Here is a 22,839-nt window from a genome sequence, read left to right on the forward strand (position 1 = left end):
AATGTTCATGTCATGATGTCATTCAGAAACACATACCCTAAAGAAAACGTACAGTATTTAGTTCAGTTTTTATATTCTGCATTTTTGAAAACTGATTTATGTAATGTGCCAATCAAAGAGGAATATGAAGAAAGAACCATAAAGAAACCCATTTTTTTTTAATGCAATCACAAGAAAACAAAGTTTGTGATCTGGAGCAACCACAGCCGCTCTCAGCTTCCGTAGTGCAGCGAAAACCAACAGACCCAATATTTAAATGAAGCCATGTAAACCGAGTTATTAAAGAAATCACGCTATTTTGAACCATGTAAACGTTATGAATGGAATATTGCATTAAACTGATTACTTCCAGTATTTGTGTGTATGTAAACATATTCAGTGTCTTTTTTCCATTGACTCCTGGACAGAGTTTGTAAAAGTCATTTCCATTTTGCTTGTTTTTAGACCTCTGCTACAACACAGCCACCTAGTCATTTTTAGACACAACCCTCCGATCCCAAATGCAGCTCCCTGGGTGCTTTGTCCTACTGCAGCATCCCTGGTAACAGTAATAGGGTTAGACCCATATATCGGTTTGCAGATATTGGAATCTTATTAATTATCGGCCAGTCTGTGTCAACTATCAATAATAAAAGACCAAAAATATTCTCAAATCCTAAACAGTGATAACTATAACTGTGGCCTCTCTCTCTGACCTACATACGATTCCAATGCCTTCCTCCTCCTCCAGTTAACCTTGGCCAGGGCAACGCTCTCACAGAGCCAGAGGTGATTCTATAAGGGCTGCGGGTCACGCCTGCACTGTCATATGTAGATTGTAAAGTGAATATGAAGCTGTCGCTCCACCAAGTGCTGCTCAAAATACCATCAGGAACCAGCTAGTCAAACAATTTCCACACAGAAGGAAGACAGACAGAAGATTAAAAACAATCAATGTTTTGTATGATTAGAATTTTAGGATTAACAAAAGCTACATGAGAAAAAGATATAAAGATAAATATACAGTCAAAAAGGGATGGTTATATTGGTAATGTGCCCAACCATGTGTTATGTCTGCTAATATCATGGTATTGCAATAATGTGGTAATTATTACCACCCTGGTTCTGCCAGTCTCACCCCTTCTGTGCACTTAAGATACCAAAGGTGTGATGTCTAGTGAGCTGACCTGACCTGGAAATCTCAACCTTTGATGAATATTCCTCTCTTCATTCCTAAATGAGGCCTCTGGATAATCATTTTCATCCCAGCAAAATCTTTCCCACAACCAACCGCAGAGATAGTATTGAAGCAGCCACAAAATGTTGTTTTATCAACGAAGCAATGAATATGTATGCAATTGTCCGTCTTGATAAATTAGTGTGTGTTAGATTGTGGGTCATGTGTTGCATCACAGTTGGGTCAGTGTGTCACTCATATTATGGGACTGACTGAAAATGCTGGAGGGCCATTTGCCACCATGACAAAAAATAAAATATATCATAAAGATGCTACCATATAGATGAGTTAATAGATGACAGCATTAAAGGAATTGGCAGGCTTTGAAACTCCTCATGGCAAAACGACAAAAAGGTTGATTTCAAGGTTTTCCACGCAGATGGCTGTGGTGTTTTTATTTTCCCAGAAACAGAATAAATTTGAACGCAAACACAGAAACACACACACAGGACATGTCAGATGAAATTCAATGTGTCCTGGTTAATGTTGCCACTAGGACGATTCACCCACATAGCTAATATTCATTTCTTGCTTTGCTGTGACTGCTGGCAAAGGCAACCTCCCACAGGCTGGACTTAATCACTATTGACAAAGGCCTGGGTTCATATCAAGTCAAATGAATTTGGATTTGGGACCTCAAAGGCTGAGAACAAAAATAGAAGCTGTTGGATGCTTGTCATCCGAGGGAATTATTTCTTAATCAGCCACTGACAATCATATCACATTGGCAAATAATAATTGAGTAAAAGAGGCCTTTCTAGGCAAAATAAAATGGTGCATTCTTGATTTCTGTCATGGTCTAAATATTCTATTTTAATCACTTTTCTAATATTGCAACAATGTCATATCAGATGCAGGTTTATATTTGAGTGAATTTGTGCCTCAGGCCATTTTGGCTGCTTCAAGCAGTTACTTGGCTCGAGTTGAAATTGAAGTCATGGATAAACCTCTGATCGATCGAAAACACCTTCGCCAATGGTTAGATATTCAGCTGCTCAAAAGCAAATTGGCCAAATAAAGTAATTAATACCTTATAATCAAGTCATCAACATCAGGGCTGAAGCAGAAGTACCCTTTGGAGAAAGAAATTCACTTCAAGTTGCCCATCTGCTCCTGTAAGATGACAACGCAATTTATGTTGGAAAACATGACAGGCTTTATTGAAACATAATTAATGGTTTGAATATGCATGCGTGCACACACACACAGACACACACACACACACACACACACACACACCTTATCAATGTGCAAAACGTTATTCTATACCATTACAGTTTAAATTAATTTCCATTCCTCTAACTAAAGGATAGGATTATGTGTTTGGCCTTCTTTTTTTTGGCAGCTAGAATACATGTTGTTGTTTGAGCCACAGCACAGCTACTGACTTCAGAGAGGCTCACTGTATTCTCAAATGAACCGTGTGTGTGTGTCTGTTTGGTACCCCTGAGATCGTCTGTCCTGGCACTTTCTCAAGCAGGGCATCATGGGAAATTAGCATGGTACAGCAGGCAGACATGTAAATAGAAATAAAGCAGACAGACAAACATATATGGAGACAGAAAGGCTGACCACCAGGGGATTCTCCTACAGATGGACAAAAATAGACAGACAGACAGGTGGGCATGCAGACAGATAGGGACGGACATGCATGGATAAAGTATCTGCAGTGAATAGGTGAATCATAATAGAAGGGTTGACAGATGAGTGTCATGTTAGTGGAAGCTTGTCCAATAAGGATTTGACAGGGATTCACATTTTCAGACTGTGCTGAAGGAAGGGGATTGTAAAATAATGCAAATCAAATCACAAAATGTTGCAAAGGGGCTTAAGGATCCATCAACTCGCAACATTTCCTTTAACATGGTGTGACATGTTCCAGAGAGAATAAAAGAAACAGACTTAGAGAACAGCTTATAATGTCCACACTATGATGGTCAATATCAATATTAATTTTGACCCCCTTACCTGCTGGTGTGATATTGGTCTAGCGGACTATGGAAAGGTTATACAAAAGATTTTACTTTGTTCTCTCTTTTTGATTGATTTTGATTATTTTCTGACTTTGGCTCCTTTTTTTTTATTTTGACTGTATTCTGATTTTATACATTGTTGTATGTTGTTGGTCTGCAACTTCTCTGTTTGTCTTGATGCTGCTTTCTGAGCCAGGTCTTAGATTCTTAATCTCAATGGGACTAACTTTATTGACTAACTTCAATAAAGGCTGATTTTTTTTATTTATTTATTTATTTTAAGAAATTGATAATCATGTAGCAAGATGAGGGGCAGCCTGATAAGTCAAGTCAAGTTTATTTGTGTAGCTTAATCAGAGTTACAGTCTTAAAGAACCTTAGAGACCCACGGAAAATGGAAGAAACTTTGGAAAGAGCTACACAGCTACCAAGGCAGTCAGGTGTGCCATGGGTGGAGAGAGTGGGCAAACAAAGATTAAAAACAAAAAAAAAAAGAATGAAACAAACAAAAGACAGAGAATAAACACGATAAGAAGGCTTGGGTGAAAGTCTAGATCTGACACGGGGCATCAAGCGAACTCGGTCACCGCGGTCGTTGTCGTCATCGCAGGGACAACACCCGGCGCGGGGACGTCGCCACGGATAACAAATACCACCAGAGACGAGACGGCAGGAAGAGCCGAGGGCCACGGAGGACGCAGATACTGTCCTGTCAGACACAACCTGGAATGAGACGAGATAGGAGACGCACCCAAACACACAGCTTCCTCCCGCTCGCACAAACACACACACGATCCGACGTGAGTGAACAGGTGCACACAGACTGGGAAAACAAAATTAAATAGGTTTTAAGTCCGGATTTAAAGTAAATCGCAGCAGGGAGACTGTTCCAAAGAAAGGCAGCATGCACTAAGGTTTCCACGTCTGCCATTGTTAATATAGGTCGAATTTTAGCAATGTTGCGAGGATGGTAAAACACAGTTTTATTGATATCCTTAACATGCGGCTCGAACAAGAGAGTAGGATTTTATGTATCACCGAGATTTTGAGATAGCGAGACTCAAAAAATCACTCAGTTTTCAAAATTTAGAGTGGGGTACTCAGACAGATACCTGTCTAGCTGGTCCAATAACCAACGTCTCTTGTTGGCATTGAGGAGCTAGAATGTAAGGGACATCCGACATGAAATAGATTTTCTTTTCAATTTAGCTTTATTTGTATAGCACTTTTCACAAGCCACTTAATAGGTTTTGGAGCTTTATTTTAAATTGATGTACTTTAAAAAGAGAGTGGGAAGTAAGGGGAGAGGGTCCTTTTCAAGGAATAAATGTTGCTGTTGTTCATGTTTTGCACTGAATAACTGCCCTCCATATTTTTGTTGTTATTGTTAATCAAAAAAAGGTATTTGCCAATATAAAGCACTTTAAACAATACATTCAGTCAAGGTGGGCGTATGGGCATATACATAAAGCTTTCCAACTAGTTCATTAACATTGTTTAACATTGTTGTTGTCTATGTTGGCCAGTTATCTGTGGGAATAAGAACCACCAAACAAAAAAAAGGGCCCAAAAATGCAATGTACATAACCAATAGCTGTATTTTAAACTGTGTTTTTCCTTTAAGTATGAATATTATGCTTATAATCATAACTACTCACATTCACTCATCGCCCAACTTGGGATACATATATGATATAATCAATATGACAGAAATACCCAGGCTGTGTTACATCATGAAACCTCCTGACTTAAACATTTCTGCAGCTCATGTACAATCTGTGCCAAGAACCACTGGCTCCTTCCACAAGCCAAGAGAAGCATGTCAAAGCAGAGGAGCGCAGATTTACAGCTAATGGCAATAGGAGAACATACAGTTTGCTGTGTGTGTCTAGGCTTAGGGCGCTCTTCTCCCAAAGCCCTGTAATACCAACAGTGTTCTGTCTCTGCTATGCTATGGATCACAAAATCTCTCATGTTTCTGTGTGTGTGTGTGTGTGTGTGTGTATGCGTGTGTGTCTGCGTGCACAAGGCTGACATTGCAGTGAGGGTCATCATTTACTCCTCACACATCACCTCTCTGGGAGATAAATCTCTACGGCGGTATGTTCTATCATAAGTCCCCTTGTTGTGACCTGTAACTCTAGCTCCCCCTTTGTCCAATCAGTGTCATTTTGAAAATGCTGGAACACAACGGTGAGATGCATCACTCCCCTAAGCTTCATGGAAATACAATCAGCCGAGATATCACATGACAGACGAATGAAGAAATAAACGGAAGGAGACCACGGAGTCCTATTACTGAATAAGTCTCTTGTCTCTTCTGATGTTTTTTCAGTGCAAGTGATTTCAAATGAGGCCAGAGAAAAAACATATTGAGACCTATGGAGCCACATCTCTTATGAGCGATACTCTTGCTATGATGAGGATATAATCAAATACTCAAACCATGAAAGACTGCCTTTAATTATCTTGTTGAATTCTGTGGCATTTGAAATAGTCAAATCACTGGGTTGTTGGGTCTTTGGCTCAGTTTCCTTAAGTTTTTGGCAATCACAGATTGGAGTCAAATTGAGATCACAGAGCCAGTACTGGGTAACTAAACCTGGTCAGCCTACACAATCTGAAACTATGAAAGCCAGAGGTGTGACCAAGTCAGTCTCAAGTCTTGAGGCACAAGTCTCAAGTCAAGTCCCAAGTCTAAATGTAGATCACCAAGTCAAGCCCATGTCATTAATGCCAAGTCTCAAGTCTTAATGTAGAACAGCAAGTCAATTTAATATCTTAAAGAAAACTAAATATCTAGGACTTTTCAATGCAATATGGTTTTAATAGGATAAAAACTTGGTAAGAGCATCATGAGTTTGATTTCTATAATCAGTTTCAACTGAATTTAAATTCAGTCGTCTGCTGGAACAAATCTCATCACTTTCAATCTAAGTCATTTACACAAACACAAGATCTCAAGTCAAGACTTTAGAAACCTTTTCAAGTCATCAAAGTACAAGTCAGAGTCAAGTCCCAAGTCTTCTCTTCATGCATCAAGTCTCAAGCAATTAAAACTGTGACTTGGCCTCTGATGAAGACAGACACTTAACAAGATGAAGCCTGACCAGAGGGTGAACCAGTGGCCCTGCAGTGTGTAGTGGCCCTGTGTGAACTGAATCATCTCTGGTTTCTATGTTTTAACATGGGCAAGTAACTAGTTGTTGAGGCTCCTAGCAGCACAGATCACTGCCCAGCACTACATCTGCTGTTCACGAGCTCTAAAGAAAGACATCGGTCTGCCCCTGGTACTCTGATTAGACGCTTTATTAAACTCAATTATGATCATCCATCCACACAGTGATAGGCAGAGACAGAGGGGGGAAGAGAGACGGTATCCAAAGTACACACACAGGCCAAGGTGAGGATATAAATGAGCTCAAATGAGACAAATGGAGATTGAAGTTCAGCTACCATTACAGTCATGCTGCAGACTCTACTGCACTAATGGGAGGTAGCAGATGTACTGTATCACTAGTCACTAGGTCTGAGAATTAAGTTAATATGTGTTGTGCCATTGTCCTGGTTAGATTTTCTAATTCATTTTATTGTCTGGACGGAAACTACATGCATTAGCCTTCCATGTGCTGTATATCTAGGCGACCTAGGTAGTAGCAGTTTGGCTATCAATGGGCTTACCTAGGAACACAAATGCACAAAGTACAATATAAAATGATGTAGCCTTTAATTAATTAACAAAGTTGAGCATGCATGGTGGGGTTTTCTGCACAAAGCAATTACAAATTAATGCAGATTTTTTTTCACAGCCAAAACATCCCAAACCTGTCACTGTAATTGTTTAATATATTACAAATTGACGTTTATCCAACAAGGTTATCATTTATTGGCCTATTAATAAGTTCAGCAAGTTTATTTCCCTGACACTATACATCCACTGAGCTACTACTATTGAACTTAAGCTTGTCTGTGTTCAAAGTTCTAAGCTGTGCTTTTCCTATTTCTTAAATAGTGTTTTAAAACTTTCTTTTCCTAGATCTTAAGTAGTTTTTTCAGACATGCTTTTCTTATTTTTAAGAGGTGATTTCCCTAGCATGTTTTAGGATGTGGTTTAGGATAGCTTGTGCAATCAACAGATAATAGCGAGCCTCCAGTGTAATCATATCCACTGCCAATTTTAATATTTCCCTAACTCTGTTTTGTGGTCCTGATGCCACAAGGACATCCTGATTGTACCATTTTCTCAGATGCAAATGCCCTGTGTTCTGTGTTAGTAGATTAGAAAATAAGATTTGATTTGCACCAGCGCAGACCTTTAGTAGATCCTCCATGTTTCCTACTGTTGCCTTCTGCCTGCCAAGGCAAGGAGGCGGCTGCTTGTTACTGCTGTCAGAGTCAGTGCTGGTGGCTTATACATTACTCTCCCTCTTTCTGCTTGGTGTTTACTATCATAATATGCTTAGAAACGTGCAGTCTCACACAGCAGGACTTTTAATTGCTCAAAAGTAAGTAATTATATGGACAAAGCAAAAAGCTGTGGTTCATTCCCCAGAGGATGAATCTTTACAAAAGCTACAAGAAGCTATACTTCTCTTCTGTACCACACTGTTCTGTACCATATTGTACTGTACTATTTCTGTGAGGTTCAGCTGAGGATCATGCAACCCTATAAACACTTGAATATCACTCGATGGATGCACACACACACACACACACACACACACACACACACACACCTACACACACACACACACACACACCTACACACACACACACACACACACACACACAAATTTTAGCTTATGAAATGTAACATTAGCTTGTTATGTAAAGTAACATTCTATTTTCTCATCAACACCTCTGCCTAATGATGCTGCAGCATTGCTGGGTAATGTACATTGTTTTGGATCATGGTCACATTAGCCTTTCAGATTATTATCTACTGAGAATAATAGTTTTAGCCCAGCATTGTCATTATAGGATGAGTGAGGATTAAAACATCTTCAGCAATAATTTTGTTCTACTTCCACCAATGATACACCTACAGTATGTCTATGTATGTGGATATTGGTACATTTCTACATTTTTTCTTTTATATTTTCCAAGTTTGAAAAGATGAAATATTTTAAAGTGTATTACAAAGAAAGGCACTTAATTTGTAAGGTGCAGACTTCTTTTGCATATATATCATTCATCAATGTTTTGTTTACCACAGCCTAATGTGGCCATGAACCAAAGCAATGTATATTTACCAGCAATGCTGCAGCATCATTAGTCAGAGGTACAGTGTCTGTGTGTGTGTGTCTGTGTGTGTGTGTGTGTGTGTGTACTCAATGTGATGTTAAGCGGTAGCTGGCAGACGGCCAAACAATATTTTTTTTTCCGTTACGTCTCTCTGGCTTTCTTTCAAATACATCTTGCCGACTTCTGCTTCCTACATCCATTTTGTTCTTGCTTTCTCTGCGTGTCTCTCTCTTCGGGGGAGTCCCTCCAGTTCCCAGACCAGCCCTCATGATTAATCACACAATTCCCCAAAAGTGCAACTTCAGATGTTTACTCAAAACATCACATTAATTTTTCATGGATGTGGATGCATGCCACTTTGGGCTCTATTTTGGTGACGGCACATGGCGGATGGTGGGGCGAAGTGGCGTTTTCATCAGCAGCACACAGGGTTTTTTTCTCATTTGGTATCTGGGTGACTCACTGTGAACTTGACTGCACCTAAGTGGGAGGAGAGGCGCAGTAGGGGGTGTGTCAGTGACAATCAAGCAGCGCAGTGCAATTTTGATGTCAAGGGTTATGGGGATTTTCGCTTGTGTCGCCTGCCTGCTCATACCAGGTCAGAAGTGCATGGTGCACGACACACTCTGTGCTATTTTCAGGGCTTCACCAAGTGATGCGCACATGAACAGGTCCTATTCAAAAGCTTATCAACCCTTTTTGTGGATGATATGTTGGACAATTTGACTGATATCATTACCTCAAGCAGCAAAAAATATGATTTTTTGTTATAACTATATACATGGCTGTAGTGTTTGATTGAGGGTTTGATGAATGATTGTCATCCAACACAGAACTGTCATTATGCGGCATGACACAGATTGTGGAAGCAGTCACATCCTCTATGGATGTCAGGGACTGGCTGGTTGTCAGAGCGCCATGGCACAAAGCGCACCGCATTTAAAGGGAAGCAAAAGAGGTGATTTGATTGGTCATGATTGAAGTCAGGCCCCCCCTGCACGCCTCTGGCCACAAAATTACCCAAAATCAGCCACCACACCCTGTGCGCTTGCACCTTTGGCTGAACTTTGCACCGTGTGCCATTGATTCATGAAAATAAAGCCCTTTCTCTCAGTCCTGTTTCTGCAACTTGGGAGATGGGCTGAGAGAGAGAGAGAGAGAGAGAGCTGAAAAATTCACAATCACAACCAAAGCAGAAACACAAGAGCATAAATTCAGCTGAAATGCAGGACAAAGTGACTTAGTTGTCTGCTCATAGTGTCGAGGGATTTTTTCTCATTGGTAATTATCATTCAATCATTGCAATTTATATAGTGCTGAGCAGACATTACTTAATACAAGGACTGGCATGCTGTCCCGAGACAGAGAGAGAGAGACAGAGAGAGAGAGAGTCTGAAAGTTATTCCAAGACAAGTGATGTCAGGATGAAGGAGGTGATTAATGGAACACTTGCTCTTTAAATAACCCGTTACTTCTGCGTGCTCCCCGTTTACTGCAATTACAGCGGCTATAAAAACGCTGGGCATGAGATATGGTCAATATCTACAGTGATTCAGCCTCTCTTTGTCCAATTTGTTTCTGACTGCTTCCTGCACTTGGAAGGCTCTCTGGCGGTTTTTCTTTTTTCTTTTATTATTTCATTTTATTATATTTTTAGCTTAGTTTGTTTTCTCGCTGTCAGTCTTTTGGCCGGTGATAAAGGAGAAAAACTACTTTTGCAAATCATGTTCCGCTCCAAAGTGCTTTTATTTTCTCATGTTTATTTTGTAATGAAATCCATTCAGATACAGACGTGGACGATCTTAGTCTGGGACAATGAAATTCACTTAATGAAGTAGTTCACTTAATGAAGCTAAAGAATTGGGAAGCATAGATCAAAGCAGCTGTGTTAAGAGGTAGTTGTGTGAATTTAAGAATATAATATGTATTACAAGATTAGCTAGTACTCTGTCTGCAGGTTCCTGAGCTGTTCAGCTGTTTTCATATTCTGTCTGCAGCTCCAGCAGCTGAAACACTTCCTACAGAAATGCTGTTTTTTTTGCAAAGCTGACAACACTAACCATTCCATGTCAGGTCTGCCCTTTGCCTAACATGGGAGTGTCGGCCATGACCAGGTGGATTGCACTGTGAAATGAAACAAAATCCAAATGGATTGTAAGGTAAACAAAACGCAGCGCCAAGCTGACTTATAACAGAAAACTAAGGGCATTTAGAAAAATGCAAAGGTTTCCATATACTCCTTTTCCCATGTCTGCAAAAGTCTCCACTTGCAGTAGGCTACTTACATCCTCAGTGTCTGTGAGTTGCTAAACTTTTGCCACTGTCTGGAAATGTGTCAACATGTCCAAACAATGCAATCAGGCTGAGGACGGTTTGGCTGCAGGCTGAACACGACCTCCTGCACTGAACAGTTGTGCCAGCAGAGAGGAGGACAGAGAGAATTAATGAGGGAGGAATGGAGAAATAGATAGATGGGTAAAGTTGATGGAATGAACACATAAACATTACAGTACTTTCACTGACTACATACATTCCCAAACCCCTAAGCCCGACCTTAACCCTCACCGCCAAACACCTGAATTTAACCTTTACCTAAACCTAATCCTAATCCTAAACTAGACCCTTGTTGAAGTGAGGACATGCTAAAATACTACACAGAGGAGAAATACCTGGTGAAAACAGGCTGTACTTACACTGTGCTCCAACAGCCGAGGATACAACATCCCAAGCCTTATCTATTTTAATGTTGTCTTTGAAGAAACAGTGCTGATAGACATATAACTCGCTGTACTTTTCCACTTTGGGCATTAACGTTATATTGTCCAGCTTCACTTTCTCCACAGACTCACATCAAAGCAGTCACGCTTATGTTTTTTATTATTTCTCTCAGCCGGTGTCGTGACTTGTGATTGGGTAATCTCTGGGCAAGCTTATAGGACCTATAAATTGAATATATTTGATAAGGTGTGTAGTTTTCTTTACAATGCACGTCTGCATGCCTAGACGCTTTCTGTACATATGTATGGCCTTCTGTAGACCTGCTGATAGAGTTGTAACTTTTCACTGATTCGAATTGATGCGCCAGGCTTAATGTATAAGATACGGCTGCATCGATTCAAACAGCTTGAACCAGGCCAAAGCTGGCAGGGAGTCGCAGCTGAATCGATGCAGGCTTCTCTGTATCAGAAAAGCCCCATACAAAAGGCGTATGTTGTTTTTATTTTAGCGCCTATGTCATGAAGTCATTTCACCAAATAACTATAAATCGAGAGTGCAGACCCACTTTGGATTTTATAATAAAGTTGGAGAACTGGATAAAAATGTATGTAAAACTTGCTGAGCAGCAGTGAAAATACACAGGCAGCAGTAGTAATCTCACAAGCCATTCCAACAGACGCCACGGACTCGCTGTGGGAGAGAGCGTCCCTGCCTCCCCCTCTGGTGCAGCCAGCGGTAGCACCAGCAACCAAAGAGGATTCAAAATGTTCCTCCATGCTCCACTCGCCAACTGCTCTGCACGCTCAAAATCCATTACTGAACACATTGCATATATAAACATTGGAGCAAGGCATTTTTAATAAACGGTTTTGAGTTGACTGATTTTCCTTTTTTTACTATCAACAGTGAGAAGGATGTTATCATGGTCATTAAAATGTGTAGGAGACCATTTTAATGTGCATCTTCCTCTCTTACATATAACTGGATTGATTCCATATAACTGGGAAAGATTCCTTCTTTATTGAAGAAAGTTAAATAAATCAATAAAAAAAATGTGATTTTAAATTAACTATCAAAAAAGTTTCACCAAATGTTATTGTACACTGTGTACTTATCAGCCTCATCAAGATCTTACTGTCCATTAGCCGATATCTAGTTGTAGCACCGACATATTGCAACAATAGGTGACAGTTACTGTAAAGTTAGCATGTTATTGGTTGCTAAACATTAAGCTTGTGCATCCACATTGCAAGCAACATCATTAACAAATCACCAGAAATCCATTAATTTCCTATAGAGCTGAGAGAACAGACAAACTTGTGCGAACGCTCAACAAGCTTGCTGGTCACGGCTGAAGTTTTCGCAGTCACTGCCTGTCAACAGCCAATCAGATTTCCATGCTTCTTTGTTTCCCTACCGATGTGAATTTGTTTAATTAACAATAGCGAGTGAAAAATGGAGGAGAAGTTGATTCCAGCCATTCAAAGCTTCCCAGTTCTCTACAACTTTTATTTGAAAGACTGCAGGAATAACCACCTCAAAAACGATGCTGGGGAACAGTTGCATCCATCGTTAGGATCGATGGTAAGAGTTCTTTAATCAGCGCTAGCTAGCTATGCTTAAAACGATATAGCCTTATGAAAGAAAGCAGCGATTAAAAAACATGATTTCCTTGTTCAAACCTTAATTAGTTTTGTAGTTTTGTAGTGCTGCACATCACTTCATAGATGCATTCGGACCACCCACAATCAGTCAGAATAGAGCGACTCATCAGCCAAGCTGCTCACAGTGTGAACGCAGGGTTACGACAAACAGGCCACCAACGGTCAACGGCATCAACATCAACCAACTTCTCTCAGCTGTTCAGCTCTCATAAAAAATGAATGTCCTTTGGTACCTAGGTGTTTGTGTTATTTGCTGTCTGAATACAAGGTTACATCCCTGAGGGCAATGCTTACTGTACGGCAAAACAAAATCTTCTAGCAGTGCAATTAGTGTTTTGATCCAAGATGCTAAGATAAATGCTCATTGCGTGCATTACTGACTACTATGCAGACTGAAAATGATCAGCTCAGCTAACCCCCATGGGGAGGCTAGAGGTCTAGCATGCAGAGTGGGCACTTTTTAAGTACCTTGTCTCTTTTGCTCCATTGTGCCTAACAAGATAAATACCTAACTTTAGGGACTGTGCGGGGATTCTCTCCATTGAAGGACGTTTTGATTTTGCAGATGGTGCATGGGGCCTGTGAGGAATGTTCCTAATCCCCTATTTATGCAATAGGCTTTCTGAGAGAGACGTAAAGGGGGACATTGTGACAGGAGCTTTCCAGGCCTCACATACACTGGGACTCAGAAGGAGCATGCATCTGTCTTAGGGAGCGCTTGGTATGCTTATCTTAATTGATGGCAAGCTATTTCTGGCTGCCACGCAATAGCCCCTCATATTATTCTCTCTTCCCCTGTCTCTTTACCCCTCTCTCTCTCGCTCTCTCTCTCTTCTCTTTCTCTGTTTATCTCTCTTTTCTGTAGTCCTATTCATTTCCCCACTCCCTCCCTCCCTCCTTCCCTCCCTCTTTCCCTGAGTCTCCTTGTATCTCCCCAGTTCTTCCAGGGTGATTTATTGGCTCTGGTCTACCTGGTCTGAATTCCTCCCCGCATTATGGAAATCCTGTGATGCTTAATGCCAGGAGTGATGCAGGCAAGTTCCCCGGGGGAACTCCACATGGGCCAAAACTCTGCATTTAAATGGGTACCCCTCCAGCTCTGGATCAGCTGCTGGATCTCACACACACACACACACAAACACAAACACACACCCCAAGGTATCACATCAAGGTACTGCGTAGCTACAGATGTCATACAAAATGTCTGATGTCTTCAGTCTTTCAATTAAGATTTCCAGATGTCAGCTTTTATCCCAATCGTTTGGAATTTAATCTCTTTACTATCCCATCCCCCACTCCCACTGATCTTGCATCTTGAGCAGTGCAGGAATCTGATTAATTTGAATGGATATGAGTGAAAACACTGTAAATGATTTACTGGCTTGTCTCTGATACATATTGGTATCGATACCTTTGTCCCCTGTTCCACTTGGCTCATCGACAGTTCCATTCATCAAAACCTCCTGCAGTTCTGCATGTTTGCCCTGCACACGCTCTGGACATTCGAGTTAACATTCGACTGCATATACTTTTAGCATTCAGACTGAATATGCAATGAATTCTTCAAGCATGGCTCTGAAGCACAGATCTAATCCACTCATACTTCTCCCAGTCATCTCCAATTTGTATTTCATGAACTGTGATGAAAGAAGACAGCACACACCCTCATCAAATTGCTACAGTGCATATTTAATCGAATCATATAATTGTATATCTCTGTGTTGTGTCTGCCTGTGTTTAAAATAATAAAAGTTTTTTTAATTTGCCATTGTGAATATTCAAGAGCAACCATAACATATTGTATGCTTTTTGATCAAAATTGATGCACTAGGGTTGTCAATGGTGTTGGTGAATTTGATGTCAGAATGGTGCCAGTTCAGATTAAATATGTAAACATTTTTGAAAAGTATTTATAAAGAAATATAACATGTTCATACATTGAAAGCAAAGCAATTTTCTCCTTTACATTTACTTAGTTTAGCTGATGGTCTCATCCAGAGCAACTTACAATGAGTGCAACAGTAGAATAAGCTTAAATTCCTCCATTACTACATAGAAAACAGGTCAAAGGTCAAAAAACCAATAGTCCAACATGTGTCAGTCCTGCAAACATCAACGTGCAGCAGCATAATGTTGCCACATTGCTGGTATTCTAGCTATTATCCTGCCTTCATACTGTCAGAAATGTCAGAGTTACCAGGTGAGCGGACATGAACGATATAAATAAGAGGCTAAATATGACAGGGAAAGTCGGGATTTTCTATGATCTGATGATGCTTATCTTTATTGACTGGTGACGATTGGGGTGCAGATGGCATAAGGATTTTGGATAAAATGCAAGGGGGCCCAGTACTGATTCCTGGGGAACCCCGGTGGAGACAGTGAAGATAGAGTTCCCCTACATGATACCTGGTAAGTATAGTCTGCCAGGTAGGAGGAAAACCATGAGAGAGCAGATCTGGAGATCTTCAGGTTAGCAAGGGTGGCAAGGAGCATCTGGTGGTGACAGTGCTGAAGGCAGCAGAGAGGTCTAGGCGGATGACAACTGAAAAGAGAGAAGTAGCTCTAGTAGTTCTAGCAGAGTGCAGTGCATCAGTCTCAGTTGAATGAAAATTTCATCTAATCAAATCTAATTAGGGATGTACCGATCATGTTTTCCACGGCCGATTTCAATTGCCAATTTGTGTGATAGAAAGTTCATAGAAGGCATAAATAGTAAAATTCCAACATAAAACTGTGTTTAACAGATTTATCTTATAGCTGCATCAAACATTGTAGTTACATGTTACTGTGTGCTTGATGACAGAGGTGCTTACTCATTGCGGCAGCATTGGCTCTGCTTTCTGTCCAATATATTAAACTGGTTCTAATCTCTGATCATAGGATGTGATATTCAAAACACAACATCAGAGATGAACTGTCAATGCCAGACGGACAAGATGCCTACACTACTAATGTTCTGCTCACTGATGCAAGCTCATACTTTTTAGAGCATACATTCGGCTGCGTTTTTTTTTTTTTGATCGGGTAGTTGAAATCATGATCAGCCGATCACCAATGACCTATTTAAAATGTTTATCAGCTAATTATGAACGGTGGCTGATCGATCGGCGCACGCCTTGATCTCACGGTCCATCTTGAAGCAAACCGTGCCGGACTCCAAAGGGCTGTGAGACAGATATATAGGCTAGAGGCATCGGTCTGGGATATCGGTCTGTAGCTTTTGCTAAGATGACTTGATGGCAGCTGGTACGTAGCCAGACGTCTCCTCAACTTCTAAGTTGGTCAGTTGTACTAAAACTGCTTGTTTACATGTCAGTTATAGTGTGATAATGCTGGAGACATGAGCTGCAAGGTCTTGGCAAAACAACTAGCAGCTGAGAGTTAGCTTGTCTTGGTTCAGTCAAGCCCTGTTGATTCAGTCAATATCCAAGAACAGGTCCACCCCAGTTTGTCAAAAAAAACAAAAAAAAAAAAAAAAACAATGCTTGGCAAATTTCGAGGCAACAGAGAACCTTGTTGCAGGCTGGTTTTGGTAGAACTGTACTCTGGCTGAAGGTCATTTCTGTTGGATGCTGGGAGTGTTGGGCTTTGCTAACAGCTGATCTATTTGCCTAGAGCAATGAAGTCCTGAGGACCCAGAGCCGCTGGGTTGGACCGGGATTGAGAACCACTGGCCTAGAAAACAGGAAAATCAATTATTTAATTCTCCATGCAATGTAGGCATTTTTGATACGTGGAAAGTCTTTCTGTCTGCATTAAATGGTTGAAATGTTCAATCATATTATTATTATTTTTTTAATCCATAGAGGAAGCAGGTTGTAGACAATATCTTTTCTGAATTCAGTTGTTGGATGAAAGTATTCAGTATTTATCAGATGAAAACAAATATTGTTTGTCTTGGCAGGGAAGGCGAGCCATGCTGCTCCTAGTCTTATCACCCTGTATTTCAGGAATGAAAGGATGTTGAATAATGCATTAAAACAATCATTATGAAAGGTAATTAAAAGCCAACTTCAGAACAACTTTTGGACTGAGTATACTGACTTTCAGACACCCAGAGACAATATTTTGCCTTCCAAAATGTCATCATAATTGGAGCTATGGGAGGATTCAGGGTGCATTCATTTAATTAGCAGCACTGTAATTGTCTGATGACACCCATCCTCCAGTCCTCATTATTTGATCTTCAACCCATCATTTAACCCCCATTCACGTCAGTGTTGTTGCCCATTCTTGTTAATTACACAAACAAATGTGTGTGTAAAAGTGCATTCCAAGCATTCTGCAGTCCCTTATGCTGTATCCAGTAGGGAGCTAATTGTAGTTGGAAGGATGAGGCTATAACTTTTTGAACAAATTATGAATTAAACATGGAAAGCGGAAATAGGCTACTTTTGAAATGGAATACACTTTAAAATGAAATTAAATTGATTGATCAGTGACAGCATTAGTATTACCAGGTGAGGTTGGTAATTTGATTTTGCCCATGCACATTGGTAATTTCATCCGAACAGTAAAATAATTTACTGGGGGAACGTGGTAATCCATGGACCCACCCATGTGAATGTGCCACACAACTTCTCCTAAAGTACGTTGGGAGTAAGTTTTTCTCGGCACCAAGTTGTGCTTAAATCCATTTTGTTTCTTATTTTATTTTATATTCTACAATGCAATGATTTAATTTCCCCACAGTTCATCAGTCATCTAATCTAATCTAAAGAGCGATGCTGCTTTACCCCGCCACCAGTTACGTATATTGCTGTGTTCATGTCATATAGGAAGAAGCGTAAGAATGGGATGACGTCTTGTTGCTACAAGCGTTCAGGCATTTAACTCGTTGGACCACCCACATCCAAAATATTTTTCATTTATGAATTTAACCATAAATGAAGTGCAGCAGTCTTTACTCAGTTTTTGTAAATAAATTAACCAATAATTTTGATAATTTCTATTAAAATCAGAACCCGCAAAAAGTTTAATTTATCCTACATGAACATTTTTTCCCAGTTCCAGTATTTTACAGTAAATCCGATGCAACATGAACGCGACATATGGCCCTCGAAAATGCAGATGCCGGGTGCGCAAATCAGTAATTGTGAGACACCAGAGGTCGTTCCGGACGGGATTAAATTGACTCTAGGACTTCAGAGTCAACTCTAAACACAATAGGTAGTTTCAGTCTGAATTTTTACAGATCCTATTCAAAAGCTTTTTGTGGATGATATGTTGGCCAGTTTGACTGATGTAAATCCCTCAAGCAGGAAAAAATAAGATACAACATTTTTCATTCTAATTATATACACATGTGGCCGTGGAGTGAATGAGTCATCCAACATAGAACTGTCAGACGTATGCAGTGGGGATTGTGGAGACGGCTGCATCCTCTATGTCAGGGAGTCTGGTGGATGATAATGTATTCCTCTTAATCCCATCCGGTTTCCAACTGTGCTGCATATGCGCCACATGTCTCTGACCACGAAAATACCAAACATATTTGCCACACCCTGTGTACCTTACACTTTGTGCTGTTGACTACGCTTTGCGCCATGCACCAATTAAATAAAATATTTTCAACTCAAATGTAAAAGAACATATCCTCAGCCATACTTTTGTTGTCTAAAACCTTTCCTTTAGTAATACTGCAGCTCTCCTTGTTATATCAGAAAGCTTTACCTGCTATGTTGTTTGCCTGTGAATGTGTTGCATGTTATGCATGTCTACATTATTTTGTGCTGGCCTTGTACCCTAAATTTCCCTCTGCACAATAATTTGTATCATTTTTTGCAGAAAATATCTCTCATGTGTCTATTTTACAGAATATTTTTACATACATGTCACAATTATGCTGTCGGTAGAAAGACCTGTGCATAATTTACCTCATCTGGAACTAGCTTTGTCAATAATGGATGTGCAGAGGTAAATGTAGAATAGAGTTTTTTTTTATGTAGCGCTGATACTTATGGCTTCAGTGCCTTATTGGCTTGGCCTTGAAAAAAAGGTTTCTTTGAAAAGCAACATAAACATTGCCTGCCTGGTAAACTGATGTTGAGACTTTCCATGTCAATTAAAATCATTACATTTACATCATAAAAAGTCATTTAATTTTCCTCCAAGTTAATTCAATTTGAGTTGATTTGGGCAAAGTTCATTAGCTTATTATGTTCACAGGCCTCCAACTCCAATCATGTTTTTTGTTTACGCTTTCAAGTAATCAATAGGCTACTTGGCCTGTCAGTCAATTTTCCAAAATAATTTGTGCTGTAGGGAAATATTATAAATGGTGAAAACAGACTGGTAAAAAGACCCATGAAGGCAAAATGTACAGTGAAAGTAAGGGACTGTTCACAACAACATGCCTCAAACTGAAGTTAAAGTATATATTTAAAAATCCCAGGACACTTCATACACAAGGTAATTTAAACAGTAGAAGAAATGTCTCATGTAATCCTAGTGGTGTGACAAACTATTCTATATCAGTTATCTTACTTGATGAGTGAGTTCAGATGGGTAAATGTAGTTTGTACTGTTGGTTTGGTAGAACTACATCTGGGGTGTGTGTCCACAGTTATGACTCAAGCTGGAATGAATAAAATGGGCTATGGTCAAATCTTACTGTCTGTCTATAGTAGACTATAGCATAAGAATTCAGTATAACAACTAACTATATTGTCATAAGGAGATTGCTGTCAGAAGATTTGTATTATTTGGGGCAGGGGACACATTCAAAAAGAGCGAGTCTGACCATCCTCCTCTGACCTCTCTCATTAACAAGGTGTTTTGGCAAACTCAAGAGACTGTAGTGGTGAAAATCCCAGGAGGGCAGATGTTTCTGAAATGTTTGGTCAAACAAAAACTAAACCACTTAACCGTGTCTGCATGCTTTATATATTGAGTTGCTGCCATGTGATTGGCTGTTTGGAGGATCAGGCTATTGGTGTTAACGAGCAGGTGTACCTAATAAAGTGGCCTGTGAGTGTATATTTTGAATAATTGGCTCTGGACACGAGGCTGCCTATCTGCTGATCCTCTTCAAATGGAAATAGTGAAAGCCGGCCTGGACGCTTGGCTGGAGGACTATCTGGATTTGATAAATATGGAGCAGCCAGCCTGCTTAAAGACTTCGACAATGGCCTGAATGGTCACTGGAACACTGAGGAAAGCCTTGAACTGAATGATGCTTTATGCTTCTTCTTCACATTGCTTTATTATTATTGATTCTATGAACAGGCAAAGACCACATTTCCCATAAACCCCTATTGCTTCTCATCCTTCCTCCCCCTGGTGTCTTTTGGTTTACTGAAGAGGATAAACATGTTGAAACATGTTCCATCGGCTTTTCACTCCTTCCACCAACTACCATTGCCAGAAACTCCAAAAACTTTAGCTCTGTTTGCGCTGAACAGCACCCTTTTCCTGTTTTGTGCCATAAAGCAAAACAGCAGATTTCCCACCAAATCAGAGCCGGGGGGACACAATGAAATGCAGTGTAGAGGCCGCTAGATGTGGTTTTTTTTTTTTTTTTTTTTTTTACATAAAACAAGTAGTATATTAAAAGCAAAATGGACTCTCAGTGAAAAAAATGCCATATTTAGAATAAATATTGATTATATTGTTAGTAATAGAGGTATAGAAAACATATATTTACTAATTCCATTACATTTTCACTGCTTTAGACTACAATTTACCCATAACTGCAGGAATAAAGGTGTGTTTTGAAGAAATGCGCAAAGACACTGTAACAGTAGTGTGCAAATAAATGTATTCAAATAAAATGATTCAGTTGTTCAGTTGTGTTAAGTGGACAGGAAGATGACAGGAGTTCAGAAGTGGACTGCAGGTGAGAGGGTGTTCAAGCAGGACTTTGGCTCATCTGCTTCTGTTTGGCAGGTCTGTTGGAGTGGCGTCTCTGCTGTTGCAGCCATGTTGCCAGCAGATTTCTTGTTCTTCCTCCGGAATATGCGGGATAGCCAAGAAAAGAAGCCACGCTTCTTTGGCACTGGAACTCTGAGGTCCTGCAGGTTTGACCAGCTGGACAGGTGAAAGTGTTTTTTCCAGGGTCAGACCGGACAGATCATTGGTGTCCTTTACAGTTTCAACCACAAGGCTTGGTGGAGCTTTGACCTCAACCTGGATGGCTGGAGCCTGGGACTCCTGAAGCAGGTTGGTTGATCCTTCCTCAAGCAGGTGAATCAGGGTGTATTCAGCAAGAGAGACGGGGAGAGCCTCCTCTGAGGTGGAGTTATTGTTAGGTCCAGCAGAGAGGACAGTGACTTTTGTTCCCTCACAACATTCAGGTTGATGCAGGACAGTGACAGAGCTTTCAGCAGCGGGCTCAGTCTGTGCACAGGAGTTGACCGTTTCCCTCTTGATGGTAAAAGGACATTGTTCTTCCTCCTTCTCCAAGTCCTGGAGGAACAGCATCAGTTAGAATCAGCTTTGACGATTGGCTCCCATTCATCAAGATGATCTTGAGTAGGGGCATGGTGTGCAACGCAGGCAGCCATAAATGTAGAACTCACTGTTGAGGAATCATAGATGTGCTTTTCACCAGGTTCCTCCTCCTCCAGGAGGACTGAGAGGAACTGCATCAGGTGAGAATCAGTGCTGCTGACAACAGGTTTCCATTTGTCAAGCTGGTCCAGAGTCGGCCCATGCTGTGGGGAGCAGTCAACTACAAATCTAGAGAGATGTGATGAAGCGTAGAGGAGCTCCTCACCAAATCCCTGCTTCTCCAAGTCAAAGTGGGATTTGACTACTGGCTCCCACTCATCCAGGCAGCCCAGAGTAGATCCACATGGTGAGCAGCAGTCAGCCACAAATCCAGATGTGTCACATTGGGGAGCATAGAGGTATCTCTTTCCAACTGCCTCCAGGTGGTAGTCATCGTCAAAACCAAAGGGGGACTGCTGAAAAAGGAAACCACCTTCCTGATCCTCCCAAGGAGGCGGTCCATCTGGTTCACTGAGATTCCCCTTTGGGATGCTAAATTGATCACATGTGAAAAGCAAGCTATCTGTGGCCCCAGTCCAGCTTCTATCACTGCATTTACTTGGTTCTTGGCATTATCTGTGGTGACTGGGATATTGCTATTGGGCCTCTCTAGCTTCCACTCTGCTACTGCTCCTATCAGTACCTGCGCCAGATTTGTGCCTGTGTGACTCTCATAGAGGGGGCGTGTCTGTCACCGGACTTCGCATCTCCCACTCCGCTGTGGTGTAGTGAGCAGTCACAGTCACGTAGCTTTTCGTTGCCCTGGAGGTCCACCCGTCTGTGGTGAGGGCAACAGAGGATGCCTTGGATAATTCGTCGACAATTTTGATCTTTTCCTGTTCATAAAGATCTGGCACGATCTTCATACTGAAGTGGGTGCGCGAGGGGATTTCGTAGCGTGGCTCAAGCACTTTCACCATAGTTTTAAACCCTTTGTTTTCCACAACGGAGTATGGCCTCATGTCTGCAGCGATAAACATCCCAATAGATTTGGTAATAGCTTTAGCCCGGTCTGATTCTGCAGCAAAGGGCTGCTTAAAGTCGAGAAGTTGTCGTTGTTGTCTCGGCTCCCGTCAGGGAGGGGTTTCTGGCACAACTTCACCTACTTTCAAAGGGCATGGAGAAGGGAAAAAGGTCTAAAAAGGTCAAACCTCCAGCAACACTTGTAGTATAAAGAACAACTTTATTGTTAGACCAACGCGTTTCGGCTTGTGGCCTTCATCAGGGTCATCCAGCTTCAAATGTGTGGCCATGCTCGATGTATTGCCATTCTCATATGGCTTTCTCGTGGCACAATGCCTACATACCGTAACGGTTTTGTCCACCACCCTTCTTCCGTCATCATTATATTTTACAGGATATATTTTCAAGTTCTTCCGCTCCTCCGCTAGAAATGACTGTCACTGCGCTTTTTTCTTTTTTCTTCTTCTTTGCTTTTTGCAACGTGAGTATCCCGGACTGATTCGTTGGGATTCAACATGCCTCGTTCATGTGAACACACAACTGCTTTTTTTTAATAATCAAATCAACC

Source organism: Centroberyx gerrardi, chromosome 1, assembly GCF_048128805.1.
Source record: "Centroberyx gerrardi isolate f3 chromosome 1, fCenGer3.hap1.cur.20231027, whole genome shotgun sequence".
Classification (NCBI taxonomy): domain Eukaryota; kingdom Metazoa; phylum Chordata; class Actinopteri; order Beryciformes; family Berycidae; genus Centroberyx; species Centroberyx gerrardi.